This window comes from Kogia breviceps, unplaced genomic scaffold (genome assembly GCF_026419965.1).
Source record: "Kogia breviceps isolate mKogBre1 unplaced genomic scaffold, mKogBre1 haplotype 1 scaffold_143, whole genome shotgun sequence".
NCBI classification, from domain to species: domain Eukaryota; kingdom Metazoa; phylum Chordata; class Mammalia; order Artiodactyla; family Physeteridae; genus Kogia; species Kogia breviceps.
The window spans coordinates 190,256-213,479 of NW_026711602.1; the positions used below are offsets into that span (position 1 = coordinate 190,256).

The 23,224-nt window shown below is 50.0% G+C and overlaps 1 long non-coding RNA gene across 2 annotated transcripts in view; it reads left to right on the forward strand.

The window, feature by feature from the left end:
* Positions 1-593: 593 nt before the first annotated feature.
* The window catches only part of LOC136793477 (uncharacterized), a 62,158-nt gene continuing 39,527 nt past the window's right edge, over positions 594-23,224 (forward strand). Inside the window, exons 1-3 of one of the 2 annotated variants that reach the window (XR_010838768.1) lie at positions 611-767; positions 1,894-1,991; positions 9,025-9,101. This is a non-coding gene — a long non-coding RNA (uncharacterized lncRNA). Of the gene's footprint in view, positions 768-1,893; positions 1,992-9,024; positions 9,102-23,224 lie in introns of both variants that reach the window. The other variant, XR_010838767.1, reaches the window with a different exon arrangement.

The following is a 23,224-nucleotide window of genomic DNA, read 5'->3' on the forward strand; positions in this document are numbered from 1 at the left end:
ATAAAATGGTGGTTTCAACACGGACATATGCATTTTTGAGTGTTTTATTTATATCAAACTGGATAAAATGTGCGTATTTCTCAGACAGAAGAGAAATGTCGAGGTAGAAATGTACCTTTCAACTATTCATGGGTCCACAAGTACACTGGAGAGAGTGTAAAATTGCAGATTCTGATACAGTAGGGCCGGTGGGCCTGAGTTCTATTTTTTAAACGAGCTCATTTTTAACTAGTGATGCCACAGTCTCTGATTCATTAACGACAATTGTGAATAGCAGAGACATAATAAGGAAAGGTAAACATTCATAGTTAACTTCTAACTTCAAGTGTGTTATGGATTTCCCACGTTTAATAGGATAGTAAGCACAGCAGCAACCACCGTTTGTGAACATTCACTGTAGACCGTGTGTATCTTTCTGACTTTTTGTGTAGGATTGCAGGAAAAAGGCCTGTGCTGCGGCCACAGTGGGCGAGGCCCTCAGGCCGGGCCGCCCCTCCAGGACCCCCGACGGGGCCCTGAGCTCCTGGCGGCTCCTCCCCCGGCGCCCCGCCCCCTCCCAGGAGGCCTCGGGGCAGAACGGCCCCACCCACTGCGTCCAGAACGGAGCCCGCGTTTCCTCAGAGCTGGAGTTCCCGGCTCGGGGTCTCTTCAGTCCGCCGTCACGGAGCTGCCCTGGAGCCCCAGGGGAGGGCGGCCTCACTGACGCTGCCGGCTGCGGAGGGGCCCCGGCGGCCGAAGCCGCGACAGTCGTGGGGACGGCGGGCCGGGTAAGTGGGTCTGGTGCCCGGGCGGCCGCGCAAGAGCAGCTTCTGAGGGGAAGGGTTTCGCGGCCACCCGCCGCTGCTGTGCAGAACGAGCGGCCTCGGGGTCTGGTCCCGGGGAACTTCGGCCCCTCCTCTCGTCCCTGCCCTCGGCCTGGCTCGCGGGGCCCGGGGGGCGTGGGGAGAGGGCGGCTGAACGTCCTGAGGGGACACGGGGCGAGGGAGGCGCAGGGTCCGGCCGCAGCGTCAGCGACCCTCCTCCCGACGGCGGGGAAAGCGGCCGAAAGTTCCTCCCGAGGCTCCCAGGCCTCTTGTTCAGCCGAGGCCCTGTGCGCCCCTTCCTCCCTGAGCTAAAGCACCCGGGGGGGGGAGGGGACAGGGCGGGGGGCTGGCGGAGGTGATGGGGGACGTGAAAAGGTGATTGTCAGCTAAGGAGAACCTGCTCTCCCAGGTTCTACAGGAATGCAGGGCTTTCCTTATGCGAAGATGCTGGAGTCAGGCTCACGAATTCCTTCCTTTGATATGCACCTCAGCTCTCTGGGGCCTGCATCCTGTATTTGCATATCCTGAGTTCCTCAGCCTGCCCGCTCACATTGGAGAGGATGACTGTGGCATCTTTTGTTTACTGAGGTGGCAAGAAATATTCCATTTCTCACAGGCTTGAGGGGCAGACAGTGAAGAAGCGTCGGAGAGTCTCACTTGGCATGTACTTTGGTTTACATATAGATAATAGTTATACTTACTTAACTGTGCTAATAGAGGCTCTGGAGTACAATCAACTCGTACTACTGCCCTCTATGTATTAATTTCATCAATATCATAAGATAAATGCCTGTAGAATTGACTTAATCCAGTTAAATAGCATAATGATTTTTAAAGGAAACATAATAGAAATATAACAACAAAACCTTTACCACTACAGGCTGGGTCTGGAACAAGGTAAATAAATGTTCCATTGTTAAAATATTGAAAGAGTATTCAATAGAAATATCAAGAAAAATGACAAATAATAAGGGCAGCAGAATGTTGAAATGTTCTATCTTTCTATCACTTTAAAGTGGCAGAAAATCATTTATGAGCAGGCACTGGGGCAGAAGATGCCTGATTTTATATCTTTGTCATATTTGTGCAGTTGTTTCAACAAGTAACTTAAAGACACAATGGAAAAGCCAGGAGGTTTGTGCCTGAGATCATGTTGATGTGAAACCCGGGATGGCCGCCTTGTGCCAGGTGAGTTAAGTTTACCTCGCAGGTAGACCCCAGAGCTCCTGAGAAACAAGGGCTGGAATTTTTCTTCTGCGATGAATAGGAGCTGTTGAGTCCAGTTCATTGAGCAAGGAGTAGGTCTTGTCTATTACATATTTGGTTTTTGGAACGGTATCTGTGCTAATTTCAAACTCTTGTTTTATGAAAACCCCCCCTCACCTTTCCCCTGAAGCAGGCATAAGTGTGTTTTCTAAAAGCGTGACTCTGTTCTGTTTTAATTCAGTTCTTTGTAGCCATGTTTACATTCCCTCTATAAGTGATATGTTTTGATAAATTTCTTTTTCTGTGTGACCTTTTTCACTTTGAATTATCGTACCTAAATCCACTCATTATGCTGCTACTAGCCTTATGACATTGATTTCATGGCTGAGTGATATTCCATTGTACATAAGTTTCACAACTTCTGTATCCATTTTTCTCTTTCCTGGGATATGGAACGGGTACCGAAGTCGAGGTTCTTGTAAACAGAGCAGCCCTAAGCTTTGGGGTGCCTGTGTCTTGTTGATTTTTAGTCTTCCCAAGATATACGCCCATGAGTGGAAGTGCCCTATGCTCTGTAGCTCTGTTGTTTAGATGTTTTAGGAAACACCATACACTTTTGTAGAGTGTCTGCGGCAATTTTCATCCCGCCCGTCAGCATAACAAGGTTTCCTGTTCTCCATGGCCTGTCCTGCATTTGTGGTTTTTTACACTTTTTTCAGATGGCCGTTTTGACCGGGGGGAAGTGAGACTTCTTTGTAGTGCTGATTTGCTCTCCCAGCTTGCTTGGTTGGCCAAAACGTGTGTATGCTTTTTTACCTGAATATATTCAGGAAGGAACACATACTCCCTTTTTGGCCAACTGCATCATTGTCCAAGTTCTGCCGCTTTTCATGTGCTTTCAAGGAAACTCCAATCTACCTCTTGAAATCTGTTTCCTGCAATTCTGCCTTGCTTTCAAATCCTCTTCGTTGCCTTAACTCAATGTATTTTTGGATGGTAGTTGTCATTTATCACTGTGCAGGTTTGTGAGTTGCAGTGCCCCTGAGCTCCATGTTTCAACTGCCCTTTTTGTGAGCTGGCCCAGAAAACCACAGCATCGCCTCAGGCCCTATCCTGGTTTCGGGGCGTCAGGCTGAGCCTTTGGTGAATTCTTCTTCGTGATGGGAAATGAGAGTAACATGTGCCCGACCAAACACCTCCAGCGAGTCTCTCATTGGTTCCCCCTTTTCCCGTTCATCCTCGGCACATATTGCAAACTGTTCGAAACAGGAGGTTAAAGGTGCTGATTCTCCAAGTGGGGAGATTGTTAGTAAAGCGGCTGGAATGGTGAACCCGAGCACCAGGAGATGAAAAATGAGGTGCGCTGTCGAAACCTTTCATGATCACACGGTGTATCATCCTCTGGGCTTCCCATGCAGCTTTTAGCTGTAGGAAGGTTGCGTTGCACCTGGAGAGTTGGGACCCATGGAATGGGTAGCACACAGTATTACTTTAAAGGGTCTGCATTTGCTCACTCAACCTCACCAATCCTCTCAGTCCCAAGAGTGTCCAACCTTATGTCTCATCCTGCTGTGTGTCTAGGTGTGTTCAATCCATGTTGCATCATAGCCCCTGAGCAAAAGTTATAAGGGTTTTTATGTCTGTCACTGTCTTTTTCTACTATTGTTATATTGGTTACAGCTGATTTTCAACGCTGTTTGTTGCTGTTCTACATCCACTTGATTCACATAGAAACAGACATCAATAAATTCTTTTTCAGATTCTTAACAGTCGTATAGAATTTTTTCTGGTGACTTGAGTATGCTGAGTGCAGTTCTTTGAGGTTCTGTGTAGGCCTCGTCTATTATCAATTTGGTATTTGGAACGGTATCTTTGCTAATTTCAACCTCCTGGATAATGCCTCACCCCTCCCCACCTTTCCCCTTTGGCAGCCTTATGTGTGTTTTCTACATATTTGACTATGTTTCTGTTTTGTAATTTGTTTCATGTGTAGCCATTGTTGATTCTACCTTTAAGTTATATCTTACGATATGTGTCTTTTTCTTTCTGACTTATGTTACCTAGAATGATCTTACATAACTCCTCCTGAGTTGATGCAACTGGCCTTATTTCATTGATTTCCTGGCTGAGTTATATTCCACTCTACATATGTACCACATCTCTTTTATCCATTTTTTCCTTCCAGGTATATTTAGGTTTTATCCAAGTCGAGGCTCTTTTAAACAGAGAGGCGGTAAACGTTGGGGTGCCTGTATCCTGACGATTTTTGTTTTTCCCAAGATATTCGCCCATGAGTGCAAGTGCCCTATGCTCTGTAGCTCATGTGTTTAGATGTTTTAGTAAACACAGTACACTTCTTCAGTGTGCCCGTTGGCAATTTACATTTCCACTATCAGCCTCACAGGGCTCCCTTCACTCCTCGCCCTGTCCTGCATTTCTGGTGTTTACACTTTATGAGGATGGCTCTTCTGACTGATGCGAAGTGTGATACTTTTTGTAGTATTGATTTGCAATGCCCACTGTTTGGTTGGCTAAAAAGGGTGTATGCCCTTTTCTTTAATATATTCAGGAAAAAAGCATACGCCCTTTTTGGCTAACTGCACCGTTGGCGATGTTCAGCCCCGTTTTTGTGCTTTCATGATGAGTCCTTTTTACCTCTTCAAATCCCTTTCCTGCCATTCTCCCTTGTTTACAATTCCTTTTCGGTGACTTCCCTCAAGACATTTTTCAATGATAGATATTTTCAACTCTGCAGTTTCGTGAATTTTAGTGATCCCGAGTTCCATTTTTCAACTTGTGTTTTTTGGAACTGGCCACAAAATAGTGGGATTTCCTCAAACCGTATTCTTTTTCCATGGGCAATCTTAGCCTTTGGTCATTTCGTCTTCCTGATTGGAAATGAGAGTGACATGTGCCTGTCCGAACACCTAGGACTTTTCTCTCATTGTTTCTCATCCTTCCGCTTCATCCTCTGGACAAATTCCAAACTGTGCGCAACAGGAGGTTGAAGGTGCTGACATCCCCAAGTGGGGAGATTGTTAGGAAAGACGCTGGAGGGGTGAACCCGACTCCCTGGAGATGAGGAGATGAGATGCCTTTTCCAAACTCTTCCCGATCAAATGGTGTACCACCTTCTGGGTGTCAGAGTCATGTTTTAGCTGTAGGAAGGGTCCCGTGCATGGTAAGAGAACACCAGGGATGTTTCCAAATCAGTGTCTCCCTGAACCCTAAACTGGGGAATTTTACGCTATGGCTACACGTATGTTCATTAAGGGCCTTGGGCAGTAGGCAGAGTCCGAACTTAAGATGATTAAAGTCTTCAGGGTCAGAAGCGCTGACCATCGGCCTCCCTTAGGGTACATTGTATCTGTCATTGATAGATGATGTCAATAAAAATATCTATTCGTTTTCAGATTATTTCCGCTTCTAGGTTATTACAAAATATTGAGTGTAGTTCCCTGTGCTGTACAGTAGTTCTGTGTTGATGATCTATTTATACATAGCAGTGTGTACGTGTTAATCCCAAACTGTTCATTTATCCCTCCCTGCACCTTTCCCCTTTGGTAATAATAAATTATAAGATTTTATGCTTCTCAGAAATGGGGGAGCTGAAAGAGAGGTATCATTTTCAATGGAAAAGCATTCAAAACTATATTGAAGCTTCAGTCAAGATTATTCGATGTACATCCTTGGAAAGAAATCACTTCATTTCTCCAATGTTGACCTGACAAATAAGACAATCCCCTTCACTGAACTTGCCTATACTAAAGTGATGGAAATATCAAATGGAAGTGTTGGAAACATCTTATTTTACCCGAGCCTTATACACGGCTCTAGGTTAATTACAGTTTGGCTCACACATCTGTTCATTGAAGTTACAATGTTCTCAATTTCTGTCACTGATCCTGCAGAGTGGGCCCCAACAAGGGTCCCCTGCCCCGTGTCATTGGAGCCAAGAGAACGAGACTGAGTTTGGTTCAGAAGCAAAGGAAACTTTAGATTCTGATCAGAGAACGGGGAGAGGTGAGAGCGTGCGCTCCCCCGAGGGCTGTGGGCGGGGCTGCTGTGTGGGGATCCCGGCAGCGTCAGCGGGACAGAAGGGGCGGAGTCTCGAGGGCCGGGTTGGCTGGAGCTCAGGCTCCATGTCTCGGAGTCTGCATGGGGCCCCGCGAGCTGAGGTGTCGGCCCAGCCATTTTGCACCAGGAAATAGGTTCTGAAGTGCCGGGTGTGGGACCTCTGCATGTGGAAACCTAGGAGCAAGTGAAATTAGACAAAGCACAAAGGAATCAACGTTAGACTTTACTTTATTGCCCGGATTCTATTTTTATCTCCCAGGATTTTTTCATGGGCTCTGCCGGTGACAAACCCCTCCTCTGCCTTTTGTCCCATTCCTCATTGTTGGGGCGCTGAGGGTGCAGACCCCGCTTCTGTAACTGCTTCGTGCTGAGTCGGGAGGCCTCATACTCGGGGGGAGGGGCAGAACTTCTCCCCAGCAGCCTCCAGGTGAGGTTGACTGTCCCCAGGGCTCTTCCCTCACTGCTCGTCCGCCTGAGCCCCAGCATTTGAAGTGTTATAGATTCTAATGACCTTTAAGGGTGCAGGAAAGAGATGCGCAGAGACGCTGGGGGGGCCGGTTTTACCCCGCCCACATTTGTTCGGCCACCTTAGGCAGACGGTTTCTGCCAGCCTAGATGCTCTGACCAGTAGTCTGCGCTTTCTTCAATTAGGCCCCTGAATTAACGTACAAACAGCACCAGGTGTCAGAACCCTGCCTGCTCAACTCCCACACAGTCCAGGGCCGGTGGTGATCCAGACCCATGACGGCCACTGAGTCAACGGCCTTTTCAAGTAGCCAGGAGTGCAGCCGGTCTCATCGGCCGCCGCCGTCACCGCGGTGTCTGTAGGCGTTTCTATGGTGACAGCGTTATTTAGGGTTCCCCCGCCAAGCTTATGAGCTCCGCTCTGGGTGCAGTAAGTCCTGCAAGCAGTAGTCTGCTCTTTTGGGGCACGCTCTTGTTGTTTTCTGAGAGAAGATCCACGTCAAGTGATGGTCACACGGGTCATCATGGGGACCCGTTGCCCCCAGTTGTCCCTCTGGAGGTTGGAGTTGGAGGGCTTCCTCACTCGAGGTCAGTGTGCCCACGGAGCGATGCCTGCAACTTCAGGGCATGGTGGGTGGTTAGGATCACCGTGTGCGGTCCTTTCCCCTTAGGAGGGAGTTGGCCTTGCGGGCTGCGGATTCCAGGTTTTTAGATACCCCCAGTATCTTGGCTGGATGGGGCGGCGGGCCAAGCCCTTGGTGACCGTACTTTCTCCTACCTGGAGGGCATTCTTGCATTGTTCCATTTCAAGAGGTCCCAGTTTTTGCACTAATACTCCAAGGGCGATTCACTTTCTACCCAGAATGTAAAGGTCAAAGGGTTTAGCTAAATTAGGGAGGTCCAGGGCAAGGGTCTGAATTAACTGCTCTTTCCATTCTTGAAAGACCGCTTCTGGATTCTATTCGAACAGATCATCTTTTCCTTTCAATGTTTCCTATAGAGGCCCAGCTATTAGACTGTAGTTAGGGATCCAGATGCAGCAAACCCCGACCTCCCTAGGAACCCTTAAGCTGTCTTCTAGGTTTAGAAGGGGTAAGGCTGCAAATGACTTCTTCCCTTTCCTGGGATGGGCTTCTCTGACCTTCTGTGAGAATGAAGCCCAGGCAGGTCACCTTAGTCTGTGATATTTGAGCCTTTGTCTTGGACACCTTCTATCCTTTATTGGCTAGGTAGTTCAGAGGCCTCCTTAGTAGGGCTGGGGATCAGAATGTCGTCTGCATATTGAAGGAGGGTTCCCTTCTCCAGAGGTAGATCTTTGAGGTTTTAGTTAAGTTTCCCCAAAGGTGGTGCGGGAAGTTTTGAACCCTTGGGGGAGGACGGCCCAGCAGTACTGTCTTCCTTGTATGTTGAGTCCTGCCAGTCACAAGCCAAAATTTCTGTGACCTCTGGGACTAATGGAATACAGAAGAAAGCATCATGTACGTCTCATACAGAATACTATGTCCTGGGGGATGGTACAATGACCAGCAGGGTGTAGGAATTAGGAACTATTGGATGCATATCCTCAGTGGCTTCACTGACTGTCCCGACATCTTTACCAGTTCCCCAGTAGCCCATGGGGCTCTCGTGGTCAGGCCCCTCGCAGGATATACAGCTCACCTGGGCAGGTACCCAGCAGCCCACGGGGCTCTCGTGGTCAGGCCCCTCCCAGGATATGGAGCTCACCTGTGCAGCTACCCAGCAGCCCACGGGGCTCTCGTGGTCAGGCCCCTCCTTGGATACGGAACACCCTTGTGCAGGTACCACGGCAGGGCTGGGCACACAGGAACCGTGCGCATAGCCCTCATTGCAGAGCACCCCCATCTCACCTGTCCCTCAGAGCTGACACAGAGCACCTCAGAGCAGGACTTGAACTAACAAACAGCAGCTCCGACAGGTCTGTGACCCTGGGCTTCACTCTGTGTGGCCTCCCTCCGCCTGGTCTTCCAGAGACTTCCACTGCAGCCGGGGCACCAGGTCTCTGTCTCCACCCACCACCCCTCCTCTCCCTGACTCCTGGGTTCCTCTTATTAGGAGAGGGTCTTCTTGAAGTTGTCTCCCACTCATGGGCCAGATAAAATGGTTAGAAAACAAGCCAGGGCTGCAGCCCCTTGTCTATCCTGACCCTCAGGACCTACACGTGTTCCTTGGAACTGACCGGTGCAGCAAGGTCCATTTTATGCAACTGTGAGCCCCTGAGGGGCGAGGAGTGGCTGACCTGGGCAGTCTGACCCGGCCGGCCAGTCCTCCCCAGGTGTGCCTGGGCTGAGGTCAATATAAACACCGCTCCAGGCAGCAAGAGCCCCTGCAGCTGTGCCTGACGCCATATTCTCTGCCCCATCGGCAGTCTCGGGGCTGGGCTGGTGGGAGGGAGTAGGGCCCACGGCTCTGTGCGTGGCCCGGTGCGAGTGGGGCTCTGGTGGACTTTCTGCAGGAGTTGCCGCGCTGCCACCTGCTAAAGAAGAGGATGTGTCACCCATACCTGCCGCTGGAATTTCTCCCCGGGCAGAGGTGAGGACGGAGAAAAGCGGTGGGGGCCGGGACAGGAGGGGTACATTGGGCAGGGAGATGGAAAGCTTCCAGAAGAGCGCCCGGGGCCAGGACCATGCTGGCTGGCCTGCAGGCCCCAAGTCGGCCTCCGTGCTGGTGTGGCTCCATGGCCCTTCCTCTAGGCTTTCAAGTCCTTGCACACATTCAGGTGTTTTAGCTGGGAAGGGTGGGAACAGTTCAGCAGCAGCTGGCCTGGGGGTCAGCTCATGTTTACTCAGGGACGCCTTGACATGGTCCCCCAGCTTTGCAATGAGGACGTTCCTTGCGGGGGGGCTGCTGGCTGCATGAGAGATGATTCCCCACCTCTGACCAACTTCAGAATTGTTTACCACTGGAGCAAGGGTTTTCCTGATAGGGTTTTCCTCTGTGTAACTAGTGGGTTCTTAATTGGCAGCGTGAACGGTGATATCAGAGGTCCCGAATCAGGATGGAAATACTTATCCCCAACTTGTACAGGCAGGCATAAAAACCTGGGGAGGCCGTGTGCAGCCGGCACCCTTAGGGATTGGCTTCCGACTGACCCCTCAACGTTCTGGTGTCCAGCCACTGCTTTAGAATTTCTGGGGCCCAGTGCTGACTCTAAGGGTTCTGTAACCCAGCCTCTGTTGGTCTTTAATGAGACCCGCACTTCCAGGGTCCCACAGAGCAGGGTCCGTGTGACTGTTCTGTGGCTTCTGTAACAAATGACCACAAGCTGGGTGGTTTAAAACAAGAGGAATTCATCCTCCCCCAGTCCTGGAGACCAGACATCTGAGATCAAGGTGTTCCAGGATGGACGTCCCTCCAGAGGCTCCAGGATAGGGCTCTTCCTGCCTTTTCCAGCTTTGGGGGGCTCCAGGCATCCCCAGGCTTGCGGCTGCAGCCCTCCTGTCTCTGCCTTCACGTGGCTTCTCCTCTATGTTTGTGTTTCTCCTCTTTTGTCTCATAAGGACTCTCTCAATTGGATTGGGGGCCACGCTAACCCCAGATGGCCTCACCTTGAGACCCTTAACTACATATACAAAGACGCTTTTCCCAGATATGGTCCGGTTCCTGTGTTCTGGGGGGAACATATTTTGGGACCAGCATTCAACCCATTACCTGTGTATAAAATAACCCTAATTTTAGGAGATTACCAAGGTCCCGTATAGATAGCAGCCAGCAGCCATGTGGGTGGGGGTCTGGGGAGAATGAGGACCCTGGAATCACCTGGAAAGGATGAAGTCCTGGCTGCATTAGGTGAGCTCTTCCACCACGGGGCCCGTGGAAACAGCCACTCCACTCTGTCCGTGGAAAGGGACCCAGTGCCGAGTCCAGAAATGGTGATATTGCAAAGCTGGCTCTTCTGGGATGTCATCATCAGTAGCATCATGTAACCAGTAACTACGGGCTTGGAGGAGTCACCCTGTGGCACGTGATGACAGCACTGTCACTTTAGGCTCATCAAGCTTAGAATAGGAATGTTTGAAGGAGAAGAGTTTGGGAGATTGCGAAGCTTGGTTGTTAAGGAAACTGAGCAGGTTTGTCAAGGTTGTCAAGGAAACTTCTCGTTTAAACTGAAGGCAGGGCTGGGAGAGCTGAAATCCAGGGATCTTTTAAAGGGGCTGCTCTGAAACACCATCACCTGAGAGGGGGTCTCAGCGTGAGCTGGTGTTTGAGAAACGTGTGATGAGATGAAGCCTGACTTTCTGTGACAGCTGGGGAGGGGTTTGTAAAGCAACTTAGCGTTTAAGGCCAAGTTTGTTGCTGGAACATAGTGTCTCCCAAGACTGGGCTGAAGCTCAAGATGTCTCTGTCCCCTTCCTGTGAGAGTCCAGGGCAGGTGGGTGTCAGTTCCCAGGCTCTGCCCCCACTTTGTTTCTCCTCCCTGCTTCCAGGTGAGTGTTTCAACCAGCGGGGTGGGGTGACCACAGGGACATCGTGCCCTCCGTCCTAGGATGCAGGCTGGCCAAGGCCCTCACCACCTCCACCCCTTCCCCTTGGTAACACGAGACACTGTGCCCCAGCTGTAAGGGGTGGGAAGGCTGGGATGTGCAGGGTAGCTGTGCACAGGAAAAAGGGAAATGGGTTCTGATGGGCAGCTGTGCGGCTCTGTTGTGAGGGTCGCCCAGACACTAGCGCACAGATTCTGGGTTCTGTGAAGCTTCGATGCTCTGTGGTTCTGGAAATCCTATAGGAGATGGTCCACAGCAGGTGAAGCTAATGCTCGCAGTGGAGGTGGTGAAGCCAAAGGTCTGCAGTTCAGACTAAAGGTGCCGATGTACATGCAGGCCAAAACCATCTCAGGTGAATGGACTTCAGGCACGTTTAACATGAATGCAGTCGTGTTAATGCCTAGCATCTTCTATCTTGTGCCTCCTCAGGGACCCCCTCCTCAGTGCCTGGGGCTCCTGTAACTCACGTACAAGGGGATGGAGAGCGGGGTCTGTCCAGTCTGAGCCCTGAGTTACCCTGTGAGTCTGCTCGGGACCACCGTAACAAATACCACAGACTGCGCAGCTTGAATAACAGGCCTATCTCCCAGTCCTGGATGCTGTCGGAGATCAAGGTGTCTGCACACTGGCTTCTCCTGAGGCCTCGCTCCTTGGTGCTTAGACAGCCACCTTCTCCCCAGGTCCTCACATGGTCTCCCCCTGTGCCTATCTGTGTCCTAATCTCTTCTTTTTTTTTTTTTTTTTTTTTTTTTTTTTTTTTTTTTTTTTTCGGTATGCGGGCCTCTCACTGTTGTGGCCTCTCCCGTTGCGGAGCACAGGCTCCGGACGCACAGGCTCAGCGGCCATGGCTCACGGGCTTAGTTGCTCCGCGGCATGTGGGATCTTCCCGGACCAGGGCACGAACCCGTGTCTCCTGCATCGGCAGGCAGATTCTCAACCACTGCGCCACCAGGGAAGCCCCCCTAATCTCTTCTTGTAGGACATCAATCCTATTGGATTAGGATCCACCCTAGTGACGTCATTTTTACTTTGATCATCTCTTTAAAAATCCCATCTCCAAATACAGACACATCCTGGGGTCCTGGGGGTTAGGCATTCAGCATGTGGATTTGGGGAGACATGACTGAGCCTATAGCATCCTCCTTAGGAAGCAAGTGTGCCTCGGTCCTTCCTTCCCTCAAGTCATACGAGGTGAGCTAATGGCTCAAGGAGAGGCCACTCGTGCAGAGTTTGTGTCCCAGCTGGGGAACCCTTCTCTGCTCTCTTTGATCAGGCAGTGGCAGTGCCAGCCCCCTCCTGAGGTGAGCAGTTCTGGGGTTTCCTGCCGTGTCACCTGGCCTGCTGAGGTGCTCAGTGTCTGGGAACCCAGGAGTCAGCAGCCTAGTGGGGCTGCCGGGGACTCTCAGGGCCTTGGCAGATACCCTAGCGAAAGTGGGGAAACTTTGGGGGATTACAGGAGGGAGAGAGTCACAGTCTCGTTTATGCTTCAGAAAGACCACGTTGGGGTGGGATGTGAGACGCACCGTGGGGCAGGGAGGTTTGTCAGGTCTGATGGAGGAACCAGGCACAAGATCGGGCTTGGGCCACGGCTGTGGGCGTAGAGGGGAATTAGTGTGGGAACTGGCCACAGGCTGTTGTCGAAATATCGGTTTCCCTGTGCACCGAGGCCGAACAGAAATACGGAGACAGGGGTTTTGGAGGAAGAGACAGATGGCTTTATTTTTCTGCCAGGCAGCAGGGAAGACACAGCTGGCTAGCACCTCAAGAACTGGGCACCCCTCTTTGAGAATCAGGGAAGATTTTATATGTGGGGCTTCTGCAGTCCAGGGTAGAGGATAAGGATCAAAGTAGTGAAGGTCTTGCATTCCTCCTTTCCTTTGCATTATTTCAAAACAGTCATCGCTGGCATCAGGTCGCCGGTAATTGGGGTCCAGCAGACTGGTAATTGCGTCCGTTTGCCTCTGGTTTATTGGCCAGTGACCTTGTTTCTGAAATGAAAAACTAGGGGGTGATTTGTTATGAGGAGCGTATAGAATCTAAGTGCGTTACATAATAAGGTTAGGGAGTGAGAAGCAGGGGCTGTAACACACACAGTGAGGGGTGATGGGTGCCGAAGGTAAATTCCATAGTGTCGGAGTGAGGTTAGCTTTGTAGAGTACAAATCTAGTTACTACAAATGAATGACAAAGTGAAACAAGGAGTGATGAGCTCTTTCAGGCCAGGTTACGTTTCTTCTCTAGTCTTTTCGCTGTCCCCTTGTTCTCAGGGCAGGGAAACTTCGTTTCTGTTTTTGCTGCAACAAGACTGTGGAGGAGGAGCTGACAGTCACTGGGGCACAAGGCGAGTGGGAGCCTGGGAGGCCCCAGTGTTACCGAACCGAACGTGGGTCCGCTCGCCCGAGGGCAGCAGAGCCAGTCTACTGACACCGGGGGTGGTGGAGGAAGGTGCAGCCTAAATTGTCAAAGTGCGGATACAAGGAGGCCAGGTGGCCTGTGCTCTAAAACCCCGAGCTCCCTGAAGGATTTCAGCAAAGCAATTTTCAAGGCCAAGTGAAGGAGGGGGGTCGCAGGGTATGTGATCAGCTGGTGCACAATTCTCTGATTGATGGTGAGGTAACGGGCGGTTAACGTTATAAATTCTTAAGCACCAGGAGCTCCGGGGTTACCTGTTCCTGATCATCAAGTAGTTAATTTCTTCCACTTGGTGGTGGAGGAAGCATGCATCGGGCACTGTTATCCAGGTACTTCAGAGAGGAGCTACAGCAGAGGGTGTGGGGGAGGGCTCTGTCCTGCGAAGGCCCCACAGGGTCCTGCTCGGTTACACCTGGTGCCTGGGCTCAGCAACCTGGGAAGGTGGGGCTGCTCCTGGGTGTGGGGAGCTGCAGGATCCCAGTCCTCTGAAACCCTGCTAAGCCCCCAAGGTGAGATGGGTGTGCAGTGACTGGACGGAGGCGTCTGGCCTGGGAGAGGGGTCCGGGCTGGAAATGTCACTGGAATCATGGCAGGGAGGGAGAGGAAAGGCAAAGTGGGGGCAGATGGGTCACAGCAGACTAATGCAGGTGACTGCGGTCTTGTTGGAAGCAACTCAGAGCCAGAAAGGAGTGGCCGTCAGGGGCTCAGCTCCATTCTCTTGTTCCTTTGTAAAACCACTGTGTCAGAGTTTGAGACGCCGCCAGGAGACGTCTGGGCCCAGTGCTGCCATGGCTTCATCAAAGGGCCCAGGGGGAACACAGAACCACTGCAGGCCCCGCCCATGTCCTCCCTGGGAATGAGTCCCATCGGGGCTCCTGGGCTCACAGACTTCAGGGCACCTCTGTCCTCAGGACTGGTCTTCCTCCTTCCTCTCACCTGCTGGTCAGAGGCCCAGGAACCCCCAACCTGGCTCCACCCCCAGGGCCTGGATTCAGAGGCCCAGGAGCCCCCAACTTGGCTCCACCCCCAGAGCCTGGATTCAGTGTCCCAGGAATCCCCAAACTGTCTCCACCCAGGGCCTAGATTCTGGGACAGCTTAGGGGTAAGCAAGACCCTCACGCTCCTTTATTTGCTTAGGGGTGAGAATGTCTTAAACGCTGCAGTTGACTGATTACGGAGTGCTGAGTGTTTCCAGCAGGTGTGGATGGAAAGATGGGGTGCGAAGTTCCTATGTCTGCAGGGTCTTCCCGGCGTGAAGATCTGTGTGTTCCCCCCGGCCAGTCGGCATCCTCCCAGGAAGCCCAGATCCAGGATTACGAGGGCAGAGGCTCTCCCCTTGCGTACCTGTAACTTCGCACTCCCACAGCAAGGAGCCTGGCTCCCACCATCTGCCATTTATCTATGCATTGCTCCTTTCCACATTACATGTGCAGAGGTTTCAGAATTGTTAGCTACTACACCCTGGAAAGAACTTCATAAAACAAAGCCCACTGTATATATACGGGCCATTTTGCCTTTAGCCTACAGATTCCATTCATTTCCAAAGGTAACTTAAGTCAGCAGCTTTTACCCCATCCCCTACAGTGAGTTGTTTCCATATATTTCTAATACAGTTAGATTCTGTCACATGACGTATTCCATCGTGCAACATCCTACACCCTAAATAACTAAATTTGAGTAGATTATGATTGGCCCCTTGGGCTACACACATCTATGGGCTTAGACAAATGCATAGTGACAGGTATCCATCCTAGAGTATCACATGGACTACTTCAAACCCCCCACCCCATGATCTGCTTATCATCTATGTAGCTTTGCCTTTCCCGGGATGTCATCAATGGGGTCATACTGTGTGCAGCCTGCTCAGGCTGGATTTTTCACTTAGCAGTACACGCTGAAGGTTTATCCATGTCTTTCCATAGGTGGATGGTGCATTCCTTTCTGCTGAGTAGTATTCCACTGCATGTGTATGGGAGGAAAAACAATTTTCCCTCTACTTTTCTAGGTTCTTGGTTGAGGCCCCCCCCCGCCCCTGTAATAAAAGACAGATTACCAGGAGAAAAGCAGAAGTTTAATAACATGTATACCTTCTGAATAGAGGGGGGATACCACGGAAAACTGAGTCACTCCCCAAACCATCCCCTTCAATACCGTCTTCAGCTAAAAACAGAAAAGATGCTGGGGAAGGGGGGAAGGCCAGTTATGGAAGGTTATCATGCAAAGCACAGTAAACAAGGGTATGGCTGTGTGCACATTTAAGTCAGGACTTCCCCATTGAAAAGAGTTACTTAAGATTTAATTATCCTTCTATGTTTGGTGCAAAGAGGGACATACCCTTATAAATGGAGATTTCTCTATTGTAAATGCCCTTCATAAAACGGCAATCTCAGTTTTCTGAGATTTTTTAAAAAAATAAATTTATTATTTTATTTTTGGCTTCATTGGGTCTTCGTTGCTGCGTGCAGTCTTTTCTCTGGGTGTTGGCGAGCAGGGGCTTCTCATTGTGGTGGCTTTTCTTGTCACGGAGCACAGGCTCTAGGCATGCAGGCTTCAGTAGTTGTGGCACACGGGCTCAGTAGTTGTGGCTCGCGGGCTCTAGAGCACAGGCTCAGTAGTTGTGGCGCACAGGTTTAGTTGCTCTGCGGCATGTGGGATCTTCCCGGACCGGGCCTCGAACCTGTGTCCCCTGAATCGGCAGGTGGACTCTTACTCACTGAGCCACCAGGGAAGCCCTATTCTTTTTAAAGCAGACCAATAACCCTTATGCCAGAGAGACATATTTTGAGGTGGCATATTCTACTCGCCTTGACATGGATGTATCCCAATTTGCTTATGCATTCATCTTTTGAAGGATATCCTGATTTCAAGTTTTTAGCCATTATGGAAGTGCTGCTGTGCATAATTGCATCCTTGTTTGCATTTGGACATAGATTTTCAAAGCAGTTGCCTAAATACTGGAAGTATGATTGTTGGATCCCAACGTGAGACTTGTTTAGCTTTGGAAAAAACTGCCAAATTGTCTTACAAAGTGGCTGCACAGGCATCCCCCCAGCTATGAGGGAGAGTTCCTTTTGTTCCTCACCCTCTAGCAATTGGTATTGTCATATTTTTGGAGCTTAGCAGTCCCAATTGGTGTGCTATGGTGTCTCATGATTTTAATTTGTAGTTCCCTAATGGTATATGATGTTGAGCTTTTTTCTGTATGACTTTTACTATCTGTAACTTTTTTGGCAGGATGTCTGTTCAGATCACGCTGTTCATGTTCATGCTGGGAGGAGCCCTGTCTCCTCGGGACCTGCTGGGGCTTTGGCTTCAGGAACACGCGGGGCTGAGTCCACGCTGATGGCCTGGCTTCGGTACAACCCGGGGTCAAGTCCACACTAACGGAAACCGGGTCTCCTCAGGACCCGCCGAGGCTTCAGCTCTGGGACACTGGGGGGTCCAGTTCAGGCTGACATGAGCCTGATCTCCTCAGGACCTGCTAGGAGGTGATGCCGCTGAGGGAGAAGGTGAGGAAAAGTGGGGAGAAGGTTCCTGTGCAGGGCTGACCGCTGTGGGTGTCTGTCTCCAGAGGACCCAGGAGAGGAAGGGCTTGATGTGGAAAACTGGGTTTTTGGCCCATTTTGTGTGGGGTGTAGACAGTTGAATGTTGTTCTTTGGCGTGTAGTGTCTGGTTTTCCCAGCACCGTTTATTGAGGGGCCTGTCCTTTCCCTGGTGTATGTTCTTGGCTCCTTTCTTGTGAATTAACTGATCACATACCTGTAGGTTGATTCCTGGGCTCTCTGCTCTATTCCTCTGGTCTGTGTGCCTGTTTTTCTGCCAATGCCACAATTTGGGGGGACTAGCTTCATAATGAAGTGTGAAGTCAGGGAACGAGATGCCTCCACACATTCCCCTGCCTCAGGGTCGCTTTGGTTCTTCTGGGTCCTTTGTGGTTCCACACACAACCTAAGATGGTTCGTCCTGTTTCTATGGAAAATGTCATTGGACTTTTGGTAAGGATTGCGTTGAATGTGTACATTAACAGGATCTTAGCTGGAGAAACTGTCAGGGCATGGCTTAAGAGCAGCATCAGGGCCTTTGTTGGGTCAACATTATGGTCTCAGTGAAAGATATGATCAGAACCTGAGTTACTAAGAACATCAAGGCTTCATTTAGGAAAAGCTTCAGGGCCTGAGTTAGGCACAGCCTCAGGACTTCACTTAAGGACACTGACAGGGCTTTCTTTGGGACAGAGTCAGGAACGTGCATAGAAATGTGGCAGGAAATTATCTCAGGAGAGTGTCCAGATTTTAGTTATTGATTTCAACAGGTCCCATGTTAGGGACAGATTCCGGGCCTTAGTGAGAGCGAGTGTGAAGGACTTATTTAGGGTTAGTCAGGGCTTAGTTAGGGAGACTATTAGGGTTTCAGTTAGGATAAGATGCAGGATATTAGCTTGGGACAGAGTCAGGTTGCGGGCCAGGGATAGCGTCACGAAATGACCCAGGAAAAGCGTGAAGACCTTCGTTATTGAGAGCCTCAGGGCCGTAGTTAGGACCAGCGTGAGGGCCTAAATCAGGACCACTGCCAGGGCTTCCTATACAGACACCGTCAGAGCATAAGGAAGGTACAACCAAAGGGCCTAAGTGAGGCTTATCTTTAGGGCCTGAGTTCGGGACACTGTCAGGGCATGACTTAGGAGCAGCAGAAGGTCCTCTGTGGGATCAGCGTCAGGTTCTTCATTAAAGACATTATCAGGGCCTCTGTTAGGGAGAGCCTCAGGGCCTCATTTATGGACAGCATCAAGGCTAACTTTGGGTAAGTTTCAGGACCTTGGTAAGACCTGGGTCAAGATATTAACTCAGGATAGCATCAGGACTCTAGATATTGGCGGCACTAGTGCCTTAGTTAGACACAGTGTCAGGGCCTGAGTTAGGAGTAGCATTATAGCCTTTGTTAGGTATAGTGTCAGGGACTGAGCTAGGAGGAGCCTCCAGGCCTAAGTTTGGGACAGATTCACAGCCTCCGGACTAATTTCAGGGCGTTATTTAGGGACAGCATCAGGGATTTAGTTAGCATAACAGGAGGAATTCCTACAAGCACCCTTTAAGCCAACACACTCAGATGCAGAAGTAAACCATGCACGCTGGTATAAAGGAATATTCCACAGAAGTTGAGTACATTTTGTTTAAGGTGCGTAAGAGTTTAAACATTATTTTTTTCAGAAAACTATATTCAGAAGATGAAGGAATTTCATCCTAAAGAATCTCTTTAGCTAAATTTAACATTAGCAAATGAGAAGTTTACGTTCAGGTCTAGGGCTAGTGTCAGGTAATGACCTAGGTTTGGAAACAAGCCCTTAGTTACGTAGAGAATCAGGGGCTAATTTAGGACCTGTGCCAGGGCTTCGGGTAGGGACAGTGTCAGAGCCTGATATAGGGAGAATGTGAGAGCCTGAGTGAGGCCTAGCGTCAGGCACCTAGATGCAGACACTGTCAGGGCATGACTTAGGAGCAGCATCAGGGCGTTTGTGGAGTCAGCATTCAGATCATAGTGAAAGACATGAGCAGGGCTTGAGTGAGTCACAGAATCAAGGCCTCGGTTAAGGAATGCTTCAGGGCCTGAGTTAGGCACAGCCTCACGTCTTCAGTTAAGGAGAGCGACAGGGCTCTCTTTGGGACAGTGTCAGAACCTTGGATAGAAATGTGTCAGCATATTAGCTCAGGATAGTGTCCGGATTTTAGTTATTGATTGCAGCAGGACCCATGTTAGGGACAGATTCCAGGCCTTAGTGAGAGATAGTGTCAAGACCTTAGTTACTGAGAGCATCAGGGCCTTCTTTAGAAGCAATGTTAGGGCTTCGTGTAAAAATAGCATCACGGACTGGCTTCGGGCGAGCGACAGAGCCTGAGTGAGGCCTAGCGTCATTCCTGTAGGTGGGGACACTGTCAGGGCGTGACACAGGAGCAGCATCAGTGCCATTGTTGGATCAGCATTATGGTCTTCGTTAAAGACATGAGCAGGCCTTCTGTTAGGGACAGCGTCACGGCTTACTTAGCGATATTTTCAGGACCTTAGTAAGAGATGGGATAGTAAATTAGCTGAGGATAGTGTGAGGACTTTAGATATTGATGGCATCAGGGACTTAGTTAGGGACAGTGTCAGGCTGTGAGGTAGGCCTAACATCCAGGCCTTAGTTAGGGACAGTGTCACGGCATGGGGACTCAATTCAGGTCCTGACATGGGCACAGCATAAGGGCTTCAGTTAGCATAAGAGGCAGGACATTAGCTAGGGACAGGGTTAGGGTAAAGTCTAGGGATTGTGTCAGCAAATGACCTCGGGATAGTGTCAAGACCTTAGTTACTGAGAACCTGAGGGCCTTATTTAGGACCAGCATCAGGGCCGGAATTGGGCAAGAAACAGGGCCTGAGTGAGGCCCAGCTTCAGGCCCCTAGCTGGAGACAGTGTCAGGGCATGACGTCGAAGCAGCATCAGGGCCTTTGTTGGGTCAGAATTCGGGTCATAGTTAAAGATATGAGCAGGGCCTGAGTGAGTCAGAGAATCGAGGCCTCCGTTAGGGAAAGCTTCAGGGTCTGAGTTAGGCACAGCCTCTCGTCTTCATTTAAGGACAGCGACAGGCCTTTCTTTGGGACTGTGTCAGGTCCGTGGATAGAAATGTGTCAGGATATTAGCTCAGGATAGTGTCGGGATTTTCATTATTGACTGGAGCACGGCCCATGTCAGGGACCAATTCTGGGCCTTAATGAGAGATAAGGTGAAAGTCTTAGTTAGGATCCGTGAGCGCCTTAGTTAGGGAGAGTATTAGGGTTTCAATTAGGATAAGATGCAGGACATTACCTTGGGACAGACTCATGATCCGAGCCAGGGATAGTGTCAGCCAATGACCTGGGTTGGTGTCAAGACCTTAGTTACTTAGAGAATCGGGGCCTAATTTAGGACCTGTGTCAGGGCTTCGGGTAGGGACAGCATCAGAGCCTGACTTAGGGAGAACGTCTAGGCCTGAGTGAGGCCTAGTGCCAGCCCACTAGCTGGAGATTCAGTCAGGGCATGACGTAGGAACAGCATCAGGGCCTTTGCTGGGTCAGCATTCGGGTCATAGTGAAAGACATGAGCAGGGCCTGTGTTAGTCACAGAATCAAGGCCTCAGTTAGGGAAAGTTTCAGGGCTTGAGTTAGGCACAGCCTCAGGTCTTCACTTAAGGACTGCAACAGGCTTTCTTTTGGAAAGTATCAGGACAGTGGATAGAAATGAGTCAGGGTAATAGCTCAGGACAGTGTCCGGATTTTAGTTATTGATTGCAGCAGGGACCATTAGGGATAGATTCTGGGTGTTGGTGACAGATAGTGTGAAGGCCTTTGTTAGGTTTAGTCGGGGCTTAGTTAGGGAGAGTACTAGGGTTTCATTTAGGATAAGATGCAGGACATGAGCTTGGGACAGAGTCAGGTTCCGGGCCAGGGATAGCGTCGCGAAATGACCCAGGAAAACCGTGAAGACCTTCGTTATTGAGAGCATCAGGGCCTTACTTCGGACCAGCGTGAGGGCCTAAATCAGGACCACTGCCAGGGCTTCCTATACAGACAGCGTCAGAGCATAAGGAAGGTACAGCCAAAGGGCCTAAGTGAGGCTTATCTTTACGGCCTGAGTTCGGGACACTGTCAGGGCATGACTTAGGAGCAGCAGAAGGGCCTCTGTGGGATCAGTGTCAGGTTCTTCATTAAAGACATTATCAGGGTCTCTGTTAGGGAGAGCCTCAGGGCCTTATTTATGGACAGCATCAAGGCTTACTTTTAGTCAGTTTCAGGACCTTGGTAAGACCTGGGTCAGGATATTAACTCAGGATAGTATCAGGATTTTAGATATTGGCGGCAGCTGGGCTTTAGTTAGAAACAGTGTCAGGGCCTGAGTTAGGACTAGCATTATAGCCTTTGTTAGGTATAGTCAGGGCCTTTTCTAGGGACAATGTCAGGTTCCGGGCCTTAGTGAGAAGTCGTGTCAAGGCCTTAGGCAGGATTATTCAGGGCCCTAGTTACGGAGAGTGTTAGGGTTTCATTTAGGATAAGATGCAGGACATGAGCTTGGGACAGAGTCAGGTTCCGGGCCAGGGATAGTGTCAGGAAACGACCAAGAGAAAGCGTTAAAACCTTAGTTATTGAGAGCATCGGGGCCTGACTTAGGACCAGAGTCAGGCCCTAAATCACGACCACTGCCCTGGCTTCATATAAGGACAGCATCAGAGCCTAAGTAAGGTACAGCCCAAGTGCCTAAGTGAGGCCTATCTTTAGGATCTGAGTTAGGGAAAGTGTCAGGGCATGACTTAGGAGCAGCAGAAGGGCCTCTGTGGGATCAGCCTGAGGGTCTTCATTAAAGACATTATCAGGGCCTCTGTTAGGGAGAGCCTCAGGACCTCATTTTCGGACAGCATCAAGGCTTACTTTGGGTCAGTTTCAGGACCTTGGTAAGACCTGGGTCAGGATATTAACTCAGGATAGTATCAGGACTTTAGATATTGGCGGCAGTAGGGCCTTAGTTAGAGTCAGTGTCAGGGTCTGAGTTAGGAATATCATTATGGCCTTTGTCAGGTATAGTGTCAGGGAGTGAGCTAGGAGTAGTGTCAGGGTCCGAGTTACGTGTAATGTCAGGGTCTTGGTTAGGGACAGTGTCAGCGCCTGGGTTAGCACGAGTCTCCAGGCCGTAGTTAGGGAGCGGTTCACAGCATCGGGAGTAATTTCAGCGCCTTATTTATGTTCAGCATCAGGGATGATTTAGTTAGCATAAGAGGAGCCATTCCTGCAAGAACCCTGAAGGCCAACACACAAGAATGTAAAAGTGAACCATGCACGCTGCTATGAAGGAATATTCCACAGCAGTTGAGTACACTTTGTTTAAGGTTAACAAGAGTTTAAAAATTATTGTTTTAAGAAACCAATATTCATATGATGAAAGAATTTCATCGTAAAGAATCTCTTTCCCTAAACTTGACATTAGCTAAAGTCAAGATTAGATTAAGGTCTAGGGGTAGTGTCAGTTAATGACCTGGATTTGGTGTCAAGACCTTAGTTACTTAGAGAATCAAGGCCTAAAATTTAGGACCTGCGTCAAGATTTTCGGTAGGGACAGATTCAGACCTGACTTATGGAGAACGTCAAGGCCTGAGTGAGGCCTAGCGTCAGCCTCCTAGCTGCAGACACAGTCAGGGTACGACTTAGGAGCAGCATAAACACCTTGGTTGGGTCAGCGAAAGGTCATAGTGAAAGACATGAGCAGGCCTTGAGTGAGTCACAGAATCAAGGCCTCACTTAGGGAAAGCTTCAGGGCCTGAGTTAGGCACAGTGTCAGGTCTTCACTTAAAGACACCGACCGGTTTGGGACAGTGTCAGGATCGTGCATAGAAATGTGTCAGGAAATTATCTCAGGACAGTGTCCGGATTTTAGTTATTGATTGCAACAGGTGCCATGTTAGGGACAGATTCCGGGCTTTAGTGAGAGATAGTGTCAAGGCCTTTGTTCGGATTGGTCAGGGCTTAGTTAGGGATACTATTAGGGTTTCATTTATTATAAGATGCAGGACATGAGCTTGGGACAGAGTCAGGTTCCGGGCCAGGGATAGCGTCACGAAATGACCCAGGAAAAGCGTGAAGACCTTCGTTATTGAGAGCCTCAGGGCCTTACTTAGGACCAGCGTGAGGGCCTAAATCAGGACCACTGCCAGGGCTTCCTATACAGACAGCGTCAGAGCATAAGGAAGGTACAGCCAA